The 22,212-nt window shown below is 33.2% G+C and overlaps 1 long non-coding RNA gene across 1 annotated transcript in view; it reads right to left on the bottom strand.

The window, feature by feature from the left end:
- Positions 1-22,212, bottom strand: part of LOC110569313 (uncharacterized) — a 109,648-nt gene that overhangs the window by 5,747 nt on the left and 81,689 nt on the right. The window lies entirely within an intron of this gene.

The following is a 22,212-nucleotide window of genomic DNA, read 5'->3' as shown; positions in this document are numbered from 1 at the left end:
ATGGTTCAAGACCAGCCTGGCCATAATGGTGAAACCTAGTCTCTACTAAAATTACAAAAATTAGCTGGGGTTGGTGGTGCACATCTATAATCCCAGGTACCTAGGAGGCTGAAGCAGGAGAATCACTTGAACCCATGAGACAAAGCTCACAGCGAGCTGAGATCTTGTCACTGCACTCCAGTCTGGGTACCAGAGTGATACTGTGTCTCAGAACAACAATAATAACAAATAATAAATAAAAGAACAAGCAAATAATAGAGGTGAAGAATACAATAATTGAACTAAAAGATTCACCTGAAAGATTCAAGAGCAGACTATATCAAGCAAATAAAGGATCAGTGAACTCAAAGATAGGTCATTGGAAACTATTCAGTTAAAAGAGCAACAGGTAAAAAAAAATAAAAATAAAAAGGTCAGAAGAAAAGTAACTTATGGGGCACCATCAAGTTAACCAATGTATGCATTATGAGATTTTCAGGACGAGGAAGAGAGAAAGAAACAGGAAGATAATTTAAATAAATAATGACTGAAAACTTCCTAAATCTGGTGACGAAAATGGACGTTTAGATCTAAAATTTGCAAAATCAAATGAACCCAAAGAAATGCACATCAAGATACATTATAATCAAATTGTCAAAAGTCACAAGACAGACTTTGAAAACAGCAAGGAAAAATGATTTGTCATACAAAAATGATTTGTAATCTCTATAAGACTATCAACAGATTTCTCATAAAGAACATTGCATACTAGAAAGGGATATGTTATATATTTGAAGTGCTAAAAGAAAAAATCAAATTGCTAATCAATAATACTATACCAGGCAAAACTGTCTTTTAAAAATGAAGGAGAGGCTGGGCGCCATGGCTCATGCCTGTAATCCCAGCACATTGGGAGGCTGAGGTGGGTGGATCATGAGGTCAGAAGTTCCAGACCAGCCTGACCAACATGGGGAAACCCCGTCTCTACTGAAAATACAGAAATTAGCCCGGCATGGTGGTGCATGCCTATAATCCCAGCTACTCAGGAGGCTGAGGCAGAAGAATCGCTTGAACTCGGGAGGCAGAGGTTGTGGTGAGCCGAGATTGTGCCACTGCACGCCAGCCTAGGCAACAGAGCAAAACTCTTTCTCAAAAGAAAAAAAAAATGGAGAGAACAAGTATTTGCCAGGCAAACAAAAGTTAAGAATGTTTGTTACCACTAGACATGCCTTACAAGAAATACTAAAGGGAATTTTTCTGTTAAAATGAAAGGATGCTATACAGCAAGGTGGTAGATAAAAATATTTCCTATATATTTACTTTTTCAATGAGTATTATTTCTTACTAATATTCATTTGGAAAGGCGAATATATAGACTCTCAGTATAGAATAATGTAATGATTGGTAAATTACTTTTAATCATAGTAGAAGAGTTAAAAGACATTTTTTAGAACTTTAACAAAAATTTGCTACTATATACACAACATAAATAGAGGTAAATTGTGAAAATGGTGTAAAGTAGAAGGAATAAGATACAAGTAAATCTATTTTTGGTATGGGATGAATCTTAATTGGATATCAGCTTAAAATAGGCCTTTATAAACATATTATTTGAGTCTCATGATAATCAGAAGTAAAATAGGTATAGAAGATATACAAAATAAGAAAAGAAATCAAAGCATATCAATATAAAACACCAGCAAACATAAAGGAAAACAGCCAGAGACGAAAAGATGGCCAAAATAGCTATAAGATTAACATAAAACTATTAAAATGTCAAGAGTAAATCTTTTCTAATCAGTAGTTACTTTAAATGTGAAGAGATTAAACTCCTCAATGAAAATACAAAAAATAATGCCAGAATGAGAAAAATAAAAAGAAAAAAACCAACTATATGATGCTGTCTACAAGAAACTCACCTTAGATTTAAGGATACTCATAAGCTGAAAGTAAAGGAATTAAAAAAGACAGTCCATGCAAATAGTAACTAAAAAAAAAAAAAAAGCAGAGGTGGCTATAACTGTATCAGACAAATTAGACTTTAAGTAAAAAGCTGTCACAAAAGAAAAATAAGGAAATTATATAATGATAAAAGAGCTGATACACAGGAACATGCAACAATTAAAAAATATATTCGCAACTAACATTAGAACACCTAAAAATACAATACAAACATTGGCAGAACTAAAGGAAGAAATAAACAACAATACAATAATAGTAGGAGACTTCAATACCACTTTCAACAGTGAAGAGAAACATCCAGACAGTATATCAATGAAGTAATAGAGGATTTGAATGACGCTAGACCAAATGGACCTGACAGACATATACAGGACATTTCAAGCAAAAGCAGCAGAATACACATTGTTTTCAAGAACCCATAAAACATTACCAAGGATAGATCAAATGTGTTTGTTTACAAGCAAGTCTTAAATTTAAGAAGACTGAAATATTTTCAAGTACCATTTCTGACCACAATGAAATCTAACTCAAAACCAAAAGCAGAATGCTTGGACAATATACGATTATGTGGAAATTAAATATTCCACCCTTAAACCACCATTGGGTAACATAAGACATCAAAAGAAAAAAGTAAAAATGCCTTAAGAAAGCAAAAATGAAAATACAATATGCCAAAACCTATGGGATATGGCACAAGCAGTACTAAAAAGGAAATTTACTGCTGTAAATTACGTTAAAATGGATGAAAAATCTCAAATAACCAACCTAATGTTACATATCAAGAAACTAGGTAAACAAGAACAAAGCATGCCCAAAATTAGCAGAAGGAAGAAAATAATAAACACATTTAAAAACAAATAAAGAATAGAAAACATTGAAGAATTATTTTTAAAATATAAATAAAATCCAGTAAACTTTAGCTAGACTAGCTAAGACTAAGAGTGAAGACTCAAACAAAATCATAAATGAAAGAGAATACATGATTATTGATGTCACAGAAATAAAAAGAATCATGAGACTATTATGAACAATTACATGCCTACTAAAACTGAATAACCCAGAAGAAATGTGTACTTTGTAGAAACATACAACATATCAACACTGAATTATAAAGAAATAGAAAGTCTTAACGACCTGTAAGTAGTATGGAGATTCAATCACTCAGTAATTAAAAAAAAAAAAAACCAACAAAGAAAAATCTAGGATCAGATGGCTTCACTGGTGAATTCTAGTAAACATTTAAAGAAGAATTAACTCTATTCTTCTCAAATTTTTCCAGAAAATTGAAGAGAGAAGACTTCTAAACTCATTTTATAGGACTATATATAATTACCCTTATGCCAAAGTCAGACAAAGGCACCACATGAAAACTACAAGATAGTCCTGATAAATGTAGATTAAAAAAATGCTCAATAAAATCTAGCAAATTTTATTCAACAACACACTAAAAAGGTCATAAATCGTGATCACATGAATTTTTTCCTGGGATGCAAGGATGGTTCAACACACAAAAATCAATCTTGTAACCGTACTAAGAATAAAAATGACGTGATCATCTCAATAGATGCAGAAAAAGCACTTGACTTAATTCAACACATCTTCACGATAAAATACACTCAACACACCAGGAATAGAAGAAGAGCACTTCATCATAGAAAATCCTTGCATGAAAAGCCCACAGCTAACATCAAACTCAAGGGTGGAAATTTGAAAGCTTTGCTTCAAAGATAAACAATGAGGCAAGTACTTAACTGTAAAGATGAAAAGCTAGTACACCTAAAATTACAAAATATAGGCCGGGCACGGTGGCTCAAGCCTGTAATCCCAGCACTTTGGGAGGCCGAGGCGGGCGGATCATGAGGTCAAGAGATCGAGACCATCCTGGCCAACATGGTGAAACTTCGTCTCTACTGAAAATACAAAAAAAATAATAATAATAATATCTGGGCGTGGTGGCGTGCGCCTGTAGTCCCAGCTACCTGGGAGGCTGAGGCAGGAGAACTGCTTGAACCCAGGAGGCAGAGGTTGCAGTGAGCCCAGATAACGCCACCGCACTCCAGCCTGGCGCCTGGCGACACAGCGAGACTGTGTCACAAAAAAAAAAAAAAAACCCACAAAACTACAAAATATTGATGAAAGAAATTAAAGAAGGTATAAACAAATAGAAAGACATTCTGTGTTCATGGATTAGAATAATAATGTTAAATGTCCATGCTACCAAAAATAATCTAAAAATTTAATCCCTGTCAGAATCACAATTGTATTTTTTTTACAAAAAAAAAAATCTTTTTATTTCTAAAATTCATACATATCCACAAACGAACAGGAAGCACCAAAGCAATCTGGAAAAATAACAAAGGGCTGGGGTGGGGGGATCAGACTTCATGATTTCAAAATATGTTAAAAAGCTACTTTATGAATTACATTTAACTAAATAGCTCTATACAGCCAAAGAAACAAAAGAATGAAAAGACCATAGACCATAGAATGGGAGAAAACAATTGAAAACCATATATCAGATAAGCAGTTAAATACCAAAATGCATAAAAAATTCCTATTACTCAATAGCAAAAGAAAACACCTAATAATTAAAAACTTGAGTAGACATTTACCAAAAAAAGACACACAAATGATGAACAGGTAGATAGATTAGACAGATTAGATAGATAGATAGGTAGATAGATAGATAGATGCTCAGTGCCAATGATAATCAGAAAAATGCAAATCAAAACCACACTGAAATATCTCAAACTGTTAGGTGGCTATTATAATAAAAACAAAAGACAAGTGTTGTTGAGCATGGGGAGACATCAAAACACTTTTATGCTGCTGGTGGGAATACAAATGGTACAGCTGCTATGGAAAACAGTATGAAGCTGCCTCAAAAAATCAAACATAGAACTACCACATCATCCAGCAATTCAACTTCTCAATATTTATTCAAAAGAAATGAAATCGGGATCTTGAGAAGATATTAGCACTCCCATGTTTATTGTAATACTATTCATTATGGCCAAGATATGGGAACAACCTAAATGGTCACCAAAGGATGAATGAATAAAAGAAAATGTGATATACATACAAGGAAATATTATTTTAAAATGTGATAACATTCATGCCATAGAAAAATATTTGATTTTTTTATGTTACATTATTCTGGTATTAAGAAGGTAATTTTGTAATATGTAACAACATGGATGAAACTTGAGGGCATCCTGCTAAGTGAAATAAGCTAGTCAAGGAAGGACAAATTCTGCATGCTTCTTCTTGTATAAGGTATCTAAAATAATAAAATTCATAGAATCAGATTGTGAAAATGTGGATTCCAGGGAAGGAATGAAAAGGATAACTGGGAGTTTCTAAATTATGCTAAAATAATGTTTAATTGGCATGCAGTTTCAGTTAAGCTAGATGAATAATTCTGGATATCTGCTGCCAACATTGTACCTATAGTGAACAATACTGCATTGTTCACTTAAAATTTCTTAGGAGGGTAAACCTCAGGTTATATTTTATTACCACAATAAAATAAAATAAAATAAAATAAAATAAAGCAGCCCCACTGTTTGTATTGTGACACACACATATATACTTATAATAATGTGCAATTGCAGAATATTTGTTCCTTGAATTTCCAGTTATTATTTATTTTAGGAATATGTTTTATGAGTTAAGAAACAGTGAGTTCTTATATATTATTACTTATAATTTTATATTTTATTTATAGATGAATACTCACTGTGCTATAGAATTCTTAATGATAAAGTATGCATTTTTCCCAGTATAAACAACATAGTCTACGAAGTTGAAAATTCCAAAATTTTTCATTCCAGAATGTGTTTTAAAAATATATTCCTCATATAAGAGTGTGTTTTCCTTTCCATTGTAAAAATGATATTTATAACAATTGTATACCAGTCATTAGAATAAATCTGAATTCTGCTTAGTGAGGTTTTTAAGCATATACAAAAATAAAATTTACATCCACAAATATTATGCTCAATGACAATTTTTAATGAATATTTCTATTTTTCCCCCTAAAGAAAAACAAAGAATTTCAGAAATGTTAAGACAACAAACTAGTTGTGTGCTTTTTCATATTTTATGGCTCTTGAAATGCAATACCTTTAGTTTAAGTGTCAAAAAGTGGAAGCTCCCTGATTGCCTTGCAAAGCTGTCCTATAGGCTAATAGTCATAAGACTAAACCAAACATAGTTCTTCAATAAGGACAATTTCCACATTAGTTCTTAGCAACTATTAGTGTAGTAAGTTGAACAGTGTCCCTCCAAAATTCACACCTACAGAGAGCCTCAGAATATGATCTCATTTAAAATATGGTCTAATTAGATGTGATTAGTTAAAAATCTCAAACTATTCTAGATTTAGAGTGGGCCCTAAATCCAAGGACAGATACTCAAATAAAAAGAGAAGATACAGATGTTCAGATGGAAGAGGGCCATGTAAGGATGGACATGGGGATTGAAGCTGTGAGGTCACAAGCTAAGGAATGCCAGGGCCAATAGAAACTAGAAGAAGCAAAAAGGGATTCTTCCCAAGAGCCTACGAACACTGATTTCACATTTTCAGCCTCCCAACCCCATAGAACAAGAAATTTTTGTTGTCTTAAAATATACAATTTGTGGTACTTTGGTACCACATGGGGTTCTCCCAACCCCATGAAAACTAATACAATTACTTTGAATGGTAATGTTTTAAGATAGTGCTGTTTTCTTGGGGTTAATTTGAATACTTGCTCTGCCAGTGTAAAACAGAAAGAGGAACCAGCCATGTACAAATAAAGAGAAAAGATAGCCTGCCAATAGATGTCAGAGCTAATACCAGTGGGACTAGAAAACAAGATATGGGAATGTACAGTCATGTATTCAATCACAAATATTCATAAAATACATATTTCCAAGAAGTTAGTATGTGCCAGGTGATATGGTAAGCACTGAGGAGATAAAAACCATAAAAATAAAAATGAAAACTTCAGCTCTTAAGTTCTTCAGTGGTCTTCAGTCAATTCAAAAAAGGAAAAATATGTATTTCAATCCACATTATTAACTACTATGAACACTGTAAGCACTGTATGTTATTGGAATATATAAGAGTCTTCGATTCCATCTGGATTAGTGGTTCTCATCTTAACTAGCATTGATATCACCTAGGGATATCAATGAAATATATATATTATATATATATAATTGAAATATATATATATATAATATATATATTATATATGCTCTGTCTCTCCATCTTTGTCTATTAAACACATGTACATGGGCTCAAAAGTGCACATCACACACATATTTGTTATTTAGTTTTATTAGGAAATGAGCTTAAAAGGAAATACCAAAAAAAAAAAAAAAAAACAAATATTGAGAGGTAAAAAGATACTGCAAATTATTGGTATATTTGTTCAAAAGCTCATTGACATTTTTTTCTTTTTAGTTTTTTCCTTGATGAGAATGAAAAACTCCATTACCACCCTCATTAAATCTATTAGCTCCCTGAAATGCACCAGCTTCTATGGAGAACTTGTAACAACTTCTCTAAACTTAACTAGAGCACTGATCTTGTATGTGACCAAGATTTCTCTTATAGGCCTATTTCTTCAGTGTTAGCACAGTCTCAGGTTGTAGGCTTATGAATATTATTTCAGTCTTCAATTTTAAAGATATAAAAGTTAAATAGGAGAAAATGTGCTTGTATTGCTTATGCATGTCTTTAAATCATCCTTCCATGTTATCAGAAGCATAACAAGTTAACTTACTGTGCCAGAATTTGCCATCTGATTTCACTCTTCAGAATAAGTTTTACTACTTTTTGTAAAATGTGTCATATTGTCATATCAGCTTATTTGGTGACATTTGTGAAGGGACTATAGCATTTACTATGTTCTCTTTTTAAAATCTTTCCATTATGGTCTTCTTTGGTGTCTCATATAACTGGAATATAGTGGGCATTTCATAAATATTAGTTGTTCATTGCTCCCTTCTTCTGACTAAATAAAAAAATTATGCAAAATTGTAAAGTAAATTTTAAGAAGTAAATTTATGTCAAATCATCTATGAAACTGAGAACCAGAACTATTCAGACTTGATGCTATAGCAGGAAAAAAGTCCCCTTAGAGTTTCAAAATACTGTGGATGAATCTGTAAACCATAATTCACAGCAAACTGACACAAGAACAGAAAATCAAACACCACATGTTCTCATTGTAGGCGGGTGTTGAACAATGAGAACACATGGACACAGGGAGGTTAGCATCACATACTGGGGTCTGTTGGAGGGGGCTAGGGGCGGAACAGGCGAGGGTGGGGAGGTTGGGGAGGGATAACACAGGGAGAAATGCCAGATATAGGTGATGGGGGATGGAGGCAGCAAACCACTTTGCCGTGTAAATATCTATGCAACAACCCTTCAAGATCTGCACATGTACCCAGGAATCTAAAGTACAATTAAAAATAATAAAAAGAATTTCTAAATACAGCCTGCAAATAGATATTATAAAGCAGCATATGCAAAATCTTCTAGAAGTCAGTAAATTGGCAATGATATTGTTGAAGTCAATCAGGTGTTGGCTAATGAGTGCCCGGTCTTGGTTGATGGAGATAAAAATAAAAGAGAATATTTGACTCTGAGAGTCCTTTGGAAGTAAAAATTAATAGAAGTAATTGAATAACCTGTTAGAATTAAAGATAATATCAACATTTTGAAGCCAGAAACAAGAAGGAGATGAGTAATGTCAACCTCAGAAATTGGAAAAATAGTAACATTTGAGATAATCCTATGAAATTAGTGTTAAAATTTCTGAAGTTGTGATAAAACATTCAAATAGAAATCACCTAAAAATAGTTGTATGCATATAAGTGAACTAGTCTTGGATGTTACAGATGTTGTGATTAAAATTATATGAAATATGGCACACTAATTTATAATTGGAAATCTGAAATTCAGCTTCCTATACTACCCAAAGTTAGAAACGTTTTCAGTGAAAAAGAGGGAAACAAGAAGATTAGGGGAACCAATGAGCTGTAAGAATGTAAAAGCAGAGCCAAGATAGAAGACAGTGAGAGAGTTTAAGGACAAAAACCAAAACAAAAACAATCAAGAAGAAGAAGAAGGAGGAGGAGGAGGAGGCAGGAGGAGGAAGAGGAGGAAGAAGAAGAAGAAGATTCACCATCTAAATTGCATAAGAGGGAAAGAAATGGAGGAATTATGGAGGATCCCTAATAGAAGGAGTTGTGCTTCAAAGAACAATCATACATCAAGGGCAGAATCCACAGGTGTTAAAAGTAATCAGGAGAAAGAAAAGAGACAATTACATCAAACAATTTCATAAAAAGTGATTGATAGTTAAACAGAAAAACAATATTTCAGAGAAAATAGCAGGATTGAATGAGTGCATTTTCTATGTTGCTTTGCAGTTGGAATTCTTGAGGATCTTATGAGTTGGGCAAAGCATTTAACTATAGTGATCATTAATTTCTCTATTTATAAAAGGTTGTTAAAAATACCAGGATTCCCTACCTCACAGAATAGTGGGAGAATATGATTATATAAATAAATGATAGAGAAATCCCTATAAAATGTATAAAATGTTATGGATATTTTATATCCACATTATTATATTCACATATCCACATTATTAATATCCACATATTATATCCACATTATTAATAACTAGCTACAATATGTCTTTTATTTGGGGGGATAAAATACAGCACTATTGCATTGCTCTCCTCATTAATCATCATTAAAATGTACTAGAAAAATGGAATCCAGCTTGCTCTGGTAGAAGTGTTCTTTGTCTGCTGAGTGTCTCTTTAAGGACCAGAGGCTCTGTAGCTACAGTCATGAGCTGCATAATAACTTTGCTGTCAATGACAGACCACATTTATGACAGTGGTTTCATAAGCTTATAATACTGTATTTTTACTGTATCTTTTCTATGTTTAGATATGTTTATACAAACAAATAACACTGTGCTCCAATTGCCTACAGTATTCAGTACAGTCACATGGTATACATGTTTATAGCCTAGGAGCAATAGGCTGTATCTTGTAGCCCAGGTGTACAGTAGGCCATAACATCTAGGTTTGTGTAACTATATGATATTGGCATAATGAAATGACCTAATGACAGATTGCCCAGAACAGATATTCATCATTAAGTGACACATGATTTTGTCTCCATCCTAAATATCGTCAGTTCACACCTGAATTACTCCAAGTTCCTCTAACTGATCTCCATGCTTTGCTTCTCATTTCTCAGTCTATCTGCAATTTAGTCCCAACAGAGCAGCCAAAGTGATCCTTTCAAAATATAAGTTGGATTATGTCATTCCTCTGCTCAAAACCTTCCAAAGTCTACATATTTCATTCAGAATAAAAGTCAAGTCCACAAATGATTTACAATTTCTGACCTCATCTCCTCACTCTCCAATTTTAACCACACTAGCCTTCCTGGAACTTCTCTAAAATGTCAGAGAGGTTCCTATATTAGCCCTGGCACGAATGCTACTCTCCTAGATAAATCTGCATGGCTAGCCCCACATTCCATGTAAGGCTTGATCTAACATCACCTTCTCAGTGAGTACTAGCCTAAGAACCATATTTAAAGTAGCAACCCCCAATACCCTAAATCCCAGCACTCCCAATCTCTTTCATTTTATTATACTCTATCATTTTCTGCAAAGTATGCATTGCCTTCTAGAATGTTATATAAGGTACTTATACATTTTCCATATTCTTATATTTTCTATTCATATTCACTTTTTTACTTTAGAATATAAGCTCCATGGGAATAGAAATTTTTCTTTCCTTGTTGCGAATGTACCTACACCAGAGTGTTCTGGCTTATTGTTGATATTCACTAAATACTGGTTATATGTAGTCCTTGAACTGCTAGTGGAATATTTCCCACCAACTGCTTCTACCACTTTCCAGTGGTGAAAGTAGTGGAGACAACTGGGTTATCTTAAGAAAATAGGATAGGAATTGATTCCTCTTTAATTAATAATTCATGTGATGGTATCTGTCACTTTTGTTGTTTTTATTTTTAGCATTCATTTGTACATGAACCATAAAAACAAGATTTGATTCTGAAAGTAGGTACATATTCCACTATGTATAGAAAATCTCCTAGAGAATAAAGACAACACAAAGATAGGAGTAAGCTGAGAAGCTGAGAGAGAAAGAGAGGAAAATATAGATATGTAATCATACATTTTTAATGTCAGGGTAGAACTTTTCTACCAGTTTTCATCATCTTTTCAAACCACTAATATTAAGTATTTTTCACTCTCAACAAATTAACTCAGATTTCAAGCAGGTATATCCCCAAATCGCTTACTAACAGTGTGGAAGTTTGATGCTTTGTTGGTATAGTTTTGTCATAGCTGTTCTGCCAGTTAGTCTTAATGTCTCTAGATGATTTATTTTGATACATAAATTAATTATAAAAATCATGTCCAACTGATTCTATAGTCTTGGTAAAATTTAATATAGTCCTAACAATTTATTAAAATAGTATTATATGCTGTTTAGATATTTTAAACTCAAAATTTCTTTTTTAATCTGGAACACGCACACACATTTTTCTAATCTCCTTTGCATATGTTTAAAAATCTATCAACTTTTCTTTAGTGTCTTCATTTAGAAAAATACAGCTGATCTTCACTCATCTTATATCTACAAATATGCCCATGACCACCTATTTTCAGTACTATGAAATGAGTGCTTTTTATCTTGACACTCCCTTTTAAATTCACATTCTGTTTGCTCTGAAGTAACATGAACAAACCTGAACTTCCGGTTTTCTAAATTGTGCAGGAGTTTTAGGTATGAATTCATATTACCCTAAATCTCATGCTTGCTTTCTCATTTATCTCAGATTTCCTTTTGGCACCCAATCCATTTCATGACCCAGTTTAAAATGCCTATCTCTCTGAAACATAGAGAGAGATCTGCAATCTCATTTAATTTCACTCCTTATTGATCTGGCCCTCTGTACCGACTGTGCTACAAATATTTCTTGTAGTAGAACATTTTCTATCACATCTACTAATTATATCATTATCTTCTGTTTAATTAGCATTTGGGGTCCTTGAAACTCAATACAATTTAGTTTTTAATATATTTTACCACAAATTTACCCTCTATGCAATTGTATTTGTAGTTTGCTTTGCTTCGTAAATTAAAAACTCCATAAAATACAAATGTCCTATAATTTACATACTGTTTGTAATATTAACTATTTGTTAGTATACATGTACATTCAATGACAATGTACACAGTTCATTCTGAAGCTCACTGTGTTAACAATAGAGATGTTGGTATTAACAGAGGTATTGTTTTTATGCTTATGGATGTGCCTTTGTCTTAGCATCTTGATAGTTCTAATTGCATTATTCACATTGCTCTTCTCATTAATCATCATTAAAATGTACTAGAAAAATGGAATCCAGCTTGCTCTGGTAGAAGTGTTCTCTAAATATCTATTACTTCTCATTATAGTTTTCAAATGCATTGCTTTTTTATATTTACTTTTTCATAATATATGTTCTTATTTATGAGTGCTCTAAAATAAAAAAGATTAAGTAGTATAATTGTAAAACTATTACAAGCATATGTATACATATAAATACACTTTTATTAACTAAACATACCTTTTCTACTAAATGTAAACCCTAAGAGGACCTATTATTGCTATGAATAGTAATGGAGTAGGTCTTGAGATGTGTAGTTTTAATAAGAAAGACAACACATCCTAGCCTCACCTGATGGCTTACCTGAAGGGATGCCACTCAATGAGGAGAAATGGGTGAGAAAAACTGTTAGAAGTCCTTATAAGCTAACCTCTGCTACCTTACTCAATACTATTGGGAAGAATAAAACATTGTTTCGAATCTGGAAGATCCTTTGATAACTGAATATATAGGTATTACGAAGAAGGGGAAAACTGGGTGCTGAATGTTGAAACTTCATACTCCTACCTCCCTGTTCTTACAAAATTCTAGAAGGTAGACACAACTCTGAACAGGAGATTGGAGCCCTTTTCTGTGAAAAAGTTGGTTTGTCAAGAAGAAAGACTCAAATACGCTGGAATGAGAAATCATCCAATAATCACCCCACACAGATCAGCATATAGTGAATTCCAAGGTCACCACACTCAACCCTAGTTTCAAAATTTGAGGTCAAGGTTTAATTTTTAAAATATTTTTACTCTCACATATAAACTGACAATAAAAGATTATGAGATATCTAAAGAAAGCTTCTAATCTAAAAAAGAACAAAATAAATAGAAAACAAGCCAATTGGTGGAAACAAATTATGCAGACATTAAAAACTATTTTAATGTCTTCAGAATTGTACAAAAAGGTATAGAACCCTGATATCATAATACAAAAAAAATCAAGAATTAAAATGAACTCATGGAATTTAACATATGATAATAAGAAAACAATATAAAAATTAATAAAGTTGAAGAATTAAAAAAATTGAACACAAAGAAAATATGAGATAAAATTAATTAAATTAGATGATTGCAGTATAAAAAACTCTTCCAAAAACAGTTTACAGAGAAAATAGAATGGAGATAAACAAATTTTTCAGAACCAGAGAATGCTTACTTTCAGATTAAAAGATACCACTCTAAGTGATTACCACATTCTATGAAAATAAATTTATACCAAGTTACAGTCAAAAGCACATGTTTGTGGACTATCAGAGCACTATGACCAATGAGAAGAATCAAAAAGCTTCTAGAGAAAATATAAAAGATAAATATTAGATAAAAGATCAGATCTCCAAATGGCGCAGTGGGGCAGTGGCTAAAAGACTGATGGAAAATAATTTCCAACCTCAAAATTTTATTCTCAGAAAATTAGGTATAAGGGTAGAAAACAAATATTTTCAGACATTTATGAGCTCCATACATTTTTCTCCCAAGGAACAGTTTTAAATCTGTTATTAGAAGATGTGTACCTCAAGTAAGGTAGTAAACCAAGAAAGGGGCATAAATTACATAAGCTGAAAAATCAAAAACAACAGAAATGTGAGTAAAATTCCCAGGAAGACGATGAATTGAGATACCAAGCTAAGCCTTTGCACCAGACATGAAGCTCAACCAGTTCATACTGGAGAAGTGTGACTCTATTATGCATAATTTTGAAAAACTTAACTTTTCTAAGCTCACACTTTCTCATCTTTGAAATGGGAATAATTGCAGCCCATAATGTACAGGGTTTTATTAGGTTTAAATGAGACTATATATATATATTTATAACATTCTCAGCATAATATGCTATTTTACATTATTATTATATGAAACTAAAACCTGATCTTAGCATTTTTCCCCTTAAAACATTTCAAAGTCTCCCCTATAATTACCTCCACCCCACTCCACCCTACACAAGCTCCTCATGCAATAACCTCCATGTTGTGAATTCTGATATTCTTCCAAGACATCTTGCTGCTGGCTGATTATACATGAGTCACAGGAAAGGCACATCAAATTTTCTGAAATGTCATTACCTTCCCTTCTATCCCCATAAGCAGCAATGATGCCTTTTAAATTGAGGTAAAATGTCCTCAATTACAGAGATCCCTCTTGTACCCACATACACACAAGTTGGGTGAGATACATGAAAGAGTTTGCACAAGCCCTTTACATACTCCTATCCTGCACTTAGGGCATTGTCTTGAAATTTTCTCTTTTTGCCACTAAACAGAGCTTCCTAAAATCTGAAACACTGTCTGTTCTTTGCAATTTTCTCTTTTCACTTTTTGGTTGACTTCAACACGTATTTATTTGGTGTCTCCTGTGACTGGGCTCTTTTCCAATTATTAATGTCTTTTTAAGTGTTGTATTTGTTGTGAAAAGTTTATTCAAATGTTTTGCTTAATACGAACAGTACTTGTCAAAGTCCTTTTTCTATTTACTATTTACTATCTAACTAGATGCTATTCAAGTCTTCTTGCAGATCTGGAGCTGAAAGTCAGTTGACATATCCTGCTTCCAGTAAGAAACACTGTACAATCAATTATTTCTATCTTCCTTTACATGATACCCAGGTATATACAAATACAACTGATAAAACTTTAAATCTCAGAATATTTCTCTTGCTTTTGTCCATACCTGAACATCTGGATTTATTAACAGACTCTAAAAATTTTCAGGGTTTAAGTAACAATTTCATACTTTTATATTTACTGTTTTGAACAGTCTTTTGCTGGAAGCTGCAGCCTCTGGGTAAATATACAGCAGAGATTCTTGTATATTGATAAATATATGAATAAACTTGGGGTTTTATTAAAAGGCAGATTCAGAGTTAAATCTAGGCTAGGGCCTGAGGTTCTAAGATTCTAACTTGCTTCAGTTGATACTTATGCTTACAGTCTACAGAAAGGAGCTGAAGTGGTCAGGGTCTAGTGGAGAGATCAACGGATTGAGACACAAGAGTAGTGGAGGTGGTGACAGTGGTGTTGGTGACACAGATACCTTCAAAGGTAAAATTTTTTCATTAGAGCAACAGAACTACAAATTCTGGTGCTAAAATGTGAATTGCTTTGCCAATAGGGAAGTCATTGATGAAAGGATTATATATCTCTAAATGTCTTCAAGCAAACTTAAATATTTTATTCTATAATAACCACTTCACCATCAATTTCTTACTTTTATTGCATACCTGTTTTATACTTACTGAGGCATATGCATATTATTTTATCTTGTATTTAATTCTGATTTGATGCTATTAATACTCTTATTTTACAAATGACGAAACTGAGGCATGAAGATGCTAAGTAACTTGCCTTAAAATCAACAAGGTTGACCCTATGATTTGAACCCAGTATGACTGACTACTGTAGTGATATTCTTAACAAAGTTCTAGAGATTACAGAATTTAGAGTCTAAGTATGAGTAGGACATATGAAAAAGCCTTAATCCAACCAAAAAGGGAAGTAATTGTTAAAATTTAACTGATTCTAATCATTGGTTGTTAATCAATTTTAGGTTTTGTTGTCTTCATTTCTTCCTTTAAAGGTCTTAATCATTTTTTAAATAGGAAATTCAAGCTGATTATTGCAAAGATGCCAGCCATATGGCATTAAATCAGAAGTCTCATGAATTATTTGGAAGCTTCTTTTGATCTTGCTTGTGAAAACAGCATGATCTCATTTTGTGTAAATTCTCTGGATTTATTTTGGAATCTTAACCCATTTAGAATAACTTTTTTGTTGTTGTTTTCTTTGTTTTTAAATGTCAGTTTGAAAGGCCCTAAAATTCTTGATATTTGACACTTGGCAAAACTGATTTTAGCTTTGGCACAATAGACAAAATTAAAAATGGAAATATGCATTAGATTGTTTGTGAATCATGTTTCTTCAGAAAAGGCAAAATATTTTATTCAGCATCAATAAAAATACACAGCCCCTAACAAGGGAAGTGATGGCCTATTATATCCTCAGCTTAGTGAGGCATTACCTAGAGTGCTATATTCTACTGGGAGCACACACTTTCACAGGGTCATTTGAAAACTGAAAACTTGTAGAGATAAGTGTCACTGATGACAAGAGGATTAGAAACCTGTCATATTAAATGTGTTTGTAAGCACGCACAACCTTTAATGTGAAGATATAAATGGGACAGAAGAGCTGTTTATAAATTTTTCAAGTGCAGTTGATTATGTCAAAGAATTAATGACTTTCTCTGTGGCTGCAGAATAATAGAATAGGAATGAATGCATAAAAGCTGTAGGTGGTTTGATTTATGACCATTTAAGAAAGAGAACCTCTCCCCTAAAATTAAAGCTGCCAAAGCACTCATATATGATTATTCTGGTGAGTCATCAACTCATTCACCCAACCATGGACCATTCTCTGAAGGCTTGTCTGCAGTAAGCACTGTTCCAGCATAAACACAAAAAGCTACTTTTGTTGAGATTTCAATCTAATATAAAGAAGGGAAGGAAAAGTGTAAAGCACTGAAGAAAATAGGCAACATGATAAAAATGCCTGGAGAAGAACAGAACTATTGTGAACAGGATGGCCAGGGAAGGCTTGATATATGAGCTGAGAGAGAAAATATGAGAAGGAGTTACCTATGTGCTATGGACTGAATTGTCCCATCCCCCTTAATTCACATGTGAAGCCCTAATCTCTCATCTGAAGGTATTTGAAGATGGAAACTTTGGAAACTGATTATGTTTAGATGAGATCAAAAGGGTGGGTGCCTTCCAGATTAGAGTAGTGTCCTTAGAAGAAGAAGTACCAGAGAGCTTGCTCTCACTCTTCTCTGCATAGGAGCATATCTAGAAGGTGGCCCTCTGCAAGCTAGGAGAGCTCTCAACAGAACCCAACCTTGCTGGCACCCTGATCCAGTAATTTTAGCCTCCACAATTATGAGAAATAAATTTCTGTCATTCATGTCACCCAGCTTATGGTATTTTATTATGGCAGCCCAAGCTGATTAAGACATTATGCAAAGATCCAGGCAACAAATTAACAAATATAAGCAGAGATCATGAGATGATAACCAGCTTAGAATTTCAGAGGAACTACAAGACTAAGGCTGCATTTTAATGAGTAAGAGAGAAAGTGATGTGTCAGGGTCTCAGATAAAGGCAGCTGCCTTTCTCATACCTTGAACAACTAGGTAAACTCTTGGGAGAATGTCTGCAATTCACATCCTGTGTGTATCCAAAACTCCCATATTAAAATTCTTCTTTGGGAAAATTGTGATGTATGCATTATATAAGCCTAGGTAAATATTTTATTGCTCACAACAAGCAAAAATAAAAAAGGAATTTTAAGATCCATGTGGCATATTACACTTCCAAGATAGTGGCCAAAAGATTTTCCATCTTCCATGTTTTTATGCGAAATTTACACTCCTCTTTTTGAAAGAATGGGCTCTGCATATCCTCTTGAATGTCTGAAATAGAAAGGAAGTGATATGCTATAATTTCCAAAGTTAGGACCTAAATAGGAATACACCTTCTGGCTTCTGCTTTGTCCCTTAGGATTCTTGTTATAATTCAGCTATCATAATGTGAAGAAGGCCAAGTCACATGGAGACTTGTGAGAGAAAAAAACCTTTGAAATCATTCCAGTCTCAACCACCATTTCCCTGGAACCATAAGCAAGATTCCAAGTGAGAACCACTCAACTGAGAACAGTCAGCCACATGGAAAAGAGTTCAGTGGTTACTGTTGTTTTAGTTCATCAATTTTGTGGTGATTTTTTTTTTTTTGGTGTAGTAATAAGAAACTGTAATAATTCACATTATTTCCTTAGAAAATAAGTAATAACTACTTAGTAATATCTAATTTCATTCTGTGATAAAATAAAATTAGGCTACCATGGGATAAAATTAGATATTAGAGTCCTAGTATCCTAATAAAGGATTTAAGGTCCTGTTAGATCTTAGAACCTAGACACTTTGTTTTTCTTCTTTGGTGGCCTGAAAGCAAAACTATTTTCAAATATTATTTTTTTTAATGTTCAGAGAGTTTTAGAGCTTTGATATTCTTTGGTAATAGTTCAACTTTGGTAATATTGTTCAGAATTCCTTTAATCCTTTGATGCTGTGCAGTGGAAATTTGTTGTACCTCTTTAGTATCACCACATAACTCAAGTGGATTTTCCTTTAATCATCTGCAATTGTATGCTATAAGCCACTGCTACTGATTACTTCAACCTGCTTTACATACTATGCTTTTCTTTTGTATTGATTCTTCCTTTTTTATTGCTTTATATGCTTTAATATGCTTTAGACTTCTCATTTCTTTATTATTCTATACTCTGAATCACCATGTTACATATTAGTCCCCAAGAATTTCAAATCACAAGTACAAATAAGGTGATAATACAAATAGAACATTTCTGACTTATTAAATGTAGGTTATTAAATAATGTTTTATAGTCAAAGTGTTTGAAAACTTTATAAAGCAATATATGTAATTCAAGTCAAAAAATAGATACTTAATTTATGGTAAAAAATAATAGGAGTTTTCCATAGGGTGATTGAAATATTTGAAGCTATAAAAATTTAACATCTTGTGGAACTTCTGAAATAATGTTGCAATTCCTTAGCTCTACATTTTTTAAATTATGCAAATATATATCATTGAAACCATATTGTGCTTTGCATTTCTCCTGGAAGACATAATACTTAATCATAGTGTATCTATGACCCAAAATATATTCTCTCCTCCATGTAGAAATATACCAGCAAAATATAATGCACTGAAAACTCTACAAAGGGATTTATAATCTGATATTTACAGACTGACTCCAAGGAGAATGGAATATATAATCCCGATAAGCCTAAAATAAAGCTCCATATCAAACTTCAAGAATCACTACTCTTTCTGTAACTAAGAGAATAGAATTCAGATCTGCTTGAAGTGTAATGAACTTAAGCTTAGTTATATAAATATAAATATTGAATTCTAGTTAGAAATGTTCAAATGAAGAATATGAAAAATATTCTGCGACATTCCATTTCGCTACAGTGGTAGTTCTGAAACTTTTTATATATATTCAAAGATCAAACGAAGAGAATTTTAAAATACCAATGCCTGGATTCCACTCCCCCAAGACTTTCATCAGTTGGCATAGATGGAAAGTGGCTATCAATATTTTTAAAAACACTACATATGATTTTAATATACATTCAGAGATAATAATTACAATTTCACATTATCATTGTTTCTCAGAATATAATCCATGAATCTAGGATTCGAAAATGTATTGTGAAAAAATGGGCAGTGAGATCTATTTAAAAATAAGAAAACTCTGAATAGCAAGGTCACATATCTTTCATTCCCTCCCTTGCCATTACTTCACCCTGGGTAAGATACAGTTCCTCATATCATTGAACGAGCATAATACATCCCACATCCAAGCAAAAGTTCTATATGTGTCTGTGTGGTGTATCATGGTCTCTTGTCTCCTTTTATTTACAGCAAAACAGCCAGCCCCAGATAGATTCTGTCCCTTCACCCAGATCCAAGAATGAATGATGTATTAAAAGCAGCTAGGTCTACATCTAATGGGTCTTCAGATCTGTGATTGGAAAATTCATGTATATTCTTGTACACTATTATAATTTTGGCTCTTAAAAACATAGCATTATCATAGCAACAACCAAACAAGAAATAAATTTAAAGCTTCTAACTCAAGATTCCTAAAAATATATAATAGTATCTGTTATGAATCTTTCAAGAAAGGACTATATAATGCAATTTTACAAACTTTATTTTATTACAGAATCTTTTATTTTAGGGATCACCCAAAAAATCTTTTTTTCAGCAATGGGAAAACACAAACTGAATTGTGACTAGTTAATAAAATATTCTATTTAGAAAAGCATATTCGAATCATGGCTGACTTTTTAATATTAACCAAATATCTATCAAATTGGAAATAAGGCCTCTATACTCTTATTATAAACAAATGAGTAATAACTACTGTTTTTTAACTTGGGGAAAATGTTGAGTAGAGATTGTGCATGGGCCAGATCTCGGGCTGCTGGTTCAAACCTCAGAAATGAAAAGACAACTAATCTGTTTCAAAAAGTAACTTACCTGAGTCATCTTTTATGTATCATATAATTCAACCTTTTCAAGTTTAGAATTCACTGATATTTTAGTAAATTTGCCAAGCTTTGAAACAATTAACATAAATCAGTTTTCAAATATTTCATCACTTCACTGAGATACTATGTGCACATTAACTGTCGCTCTCCGTCTCCATTCAAGTCATTTACCAGTCTACTTTATATCTCCGAAGATTTGCCCTTCCTGGACATTGTATATAAATTGAATCTCACAGTATATGGTTTATGGTACCTGGCTTTTATCAGCGTGTATGAAATTATGAGGTTCATCTACATAGTAGTATGCATCTCCAGTTTGTTCTTTTTATAGCTAAGTAGTATTCTACCATTTGGATAGATTGTTGATTCATTCACCAGGTGACATACAATTAGATTGTTTTCACTGTAAAAATTATTAATAACACTGACAAGAACCTTTATGTGCCAGTGTGTGTAGATATATGTTTCATTTCTCTTAGGTAGATAACTAAGAGTAAAATTGCTGGATTGAGAAGTAGTGTAACTTTGTAGTGTTTTTGTCCCTTAGAAAATATAAACACTATATAGAGAAAATGGTGTGATCATGTCTATGATAATATTACACACTAGATTTGATGGAAGCAAGACTGGACTCAGGAAAAAAGCTACACTAGTTGAAAATGTGGATAGGTAAGAATCCTTTAAGGAAGCAGAGTAAGGTTTTCCTAATCGGTGATGACAAAGATAGAAAAGACATAATTTGTAAAACAGCATGATGAATAGCTTTAAGAAGGGCAATACACCAAGAGATCAGGTAACGGGAATTTTGCCTCTGCTCATTGTTATGCAGTTTGGAAAACTGACCCAATTCCTGGAACTTAACACAGGGCTGAATCTGCCCTTGAGAATTAATAAATAATTCTCTTTCTTTTTCTTTCTCTCTCTCCATCTCTCCCTCTCTCTCTCTCTCTCTCTCTCTCTCTCTCTCTCTTACTCCTCAACCTCCCCCACCTCATTCTTAGCAAAAACATATTATCAATTATACCAGCTGTCTACTTGGGGCCTCTTTTAAAAATCATCTGTCTGTTACAGGCTAAGCAATATCTTTCTAAAGATTTGCACAAGGGTATTGTATAGTTTAGCTATGCTTCCTAGTCTAGGAAGATTTTCTATACCGTTTTAAAGGACTTTTAAGTTTTTAATTTAATGCTTTCCACATTTATTCATGTCCACCAATATTCAGAAAATGAGGAAGCTTGCATAATGCACTAAGGTAAGTATGAAGCTTTCCTTGGCTGGGGCACTGCAGCAACCACGAGACCCTTGCTGTGGCCCTGGGAGGGGAGGACATCAATATCTAACCACATTTGTCACCCCTTTGTGAAGTACGATGAATCAAGAAAGGGAGAGTTACCGATAGATAGGTTTTTAAAAAATGTGTCTCAGAAATTAAGTAGCATGTTCAGTTGAAGCACTCTGGCCACAGGCTAGGGGACAGGTATGAGGCTGGCAGGACATGACAGAAGACAAAGAATCAAGAGGTTGAGCCAGCAATCCAGAAAAGACGATGCTGAGCATCTATCCTGGACAAAAAGTGTGGGAAAAAATAAAGACTGAATTTAAGAACCATTGAGGAGTAAGATCAGCATGACTTAATGAAGAAAGAGAGTGTGGAATTAATTCCT

Source organism: Aotus nancymaae, unplaced genomic scaffold (genome assembly GCF_030222135.1).
Source record: "Aotus nancymaae isolate 86718 unplaced genomic scaffold, 86718_ANA_hifiasm-v0.15.2.pri h1tg000048l, whole genome shotgun sequence".
Lineage (NCBI taxonomy): Eukaryota > Metazoa > Chordata > Mammalia > Primates > Aotidae > Aotus > Aotus nancymaae.
The sequence above is the reverse complement of the archived record's forward strand: the minus strand, read 5'-3'. Positions and strand labels throughout refer to the sequence as shown.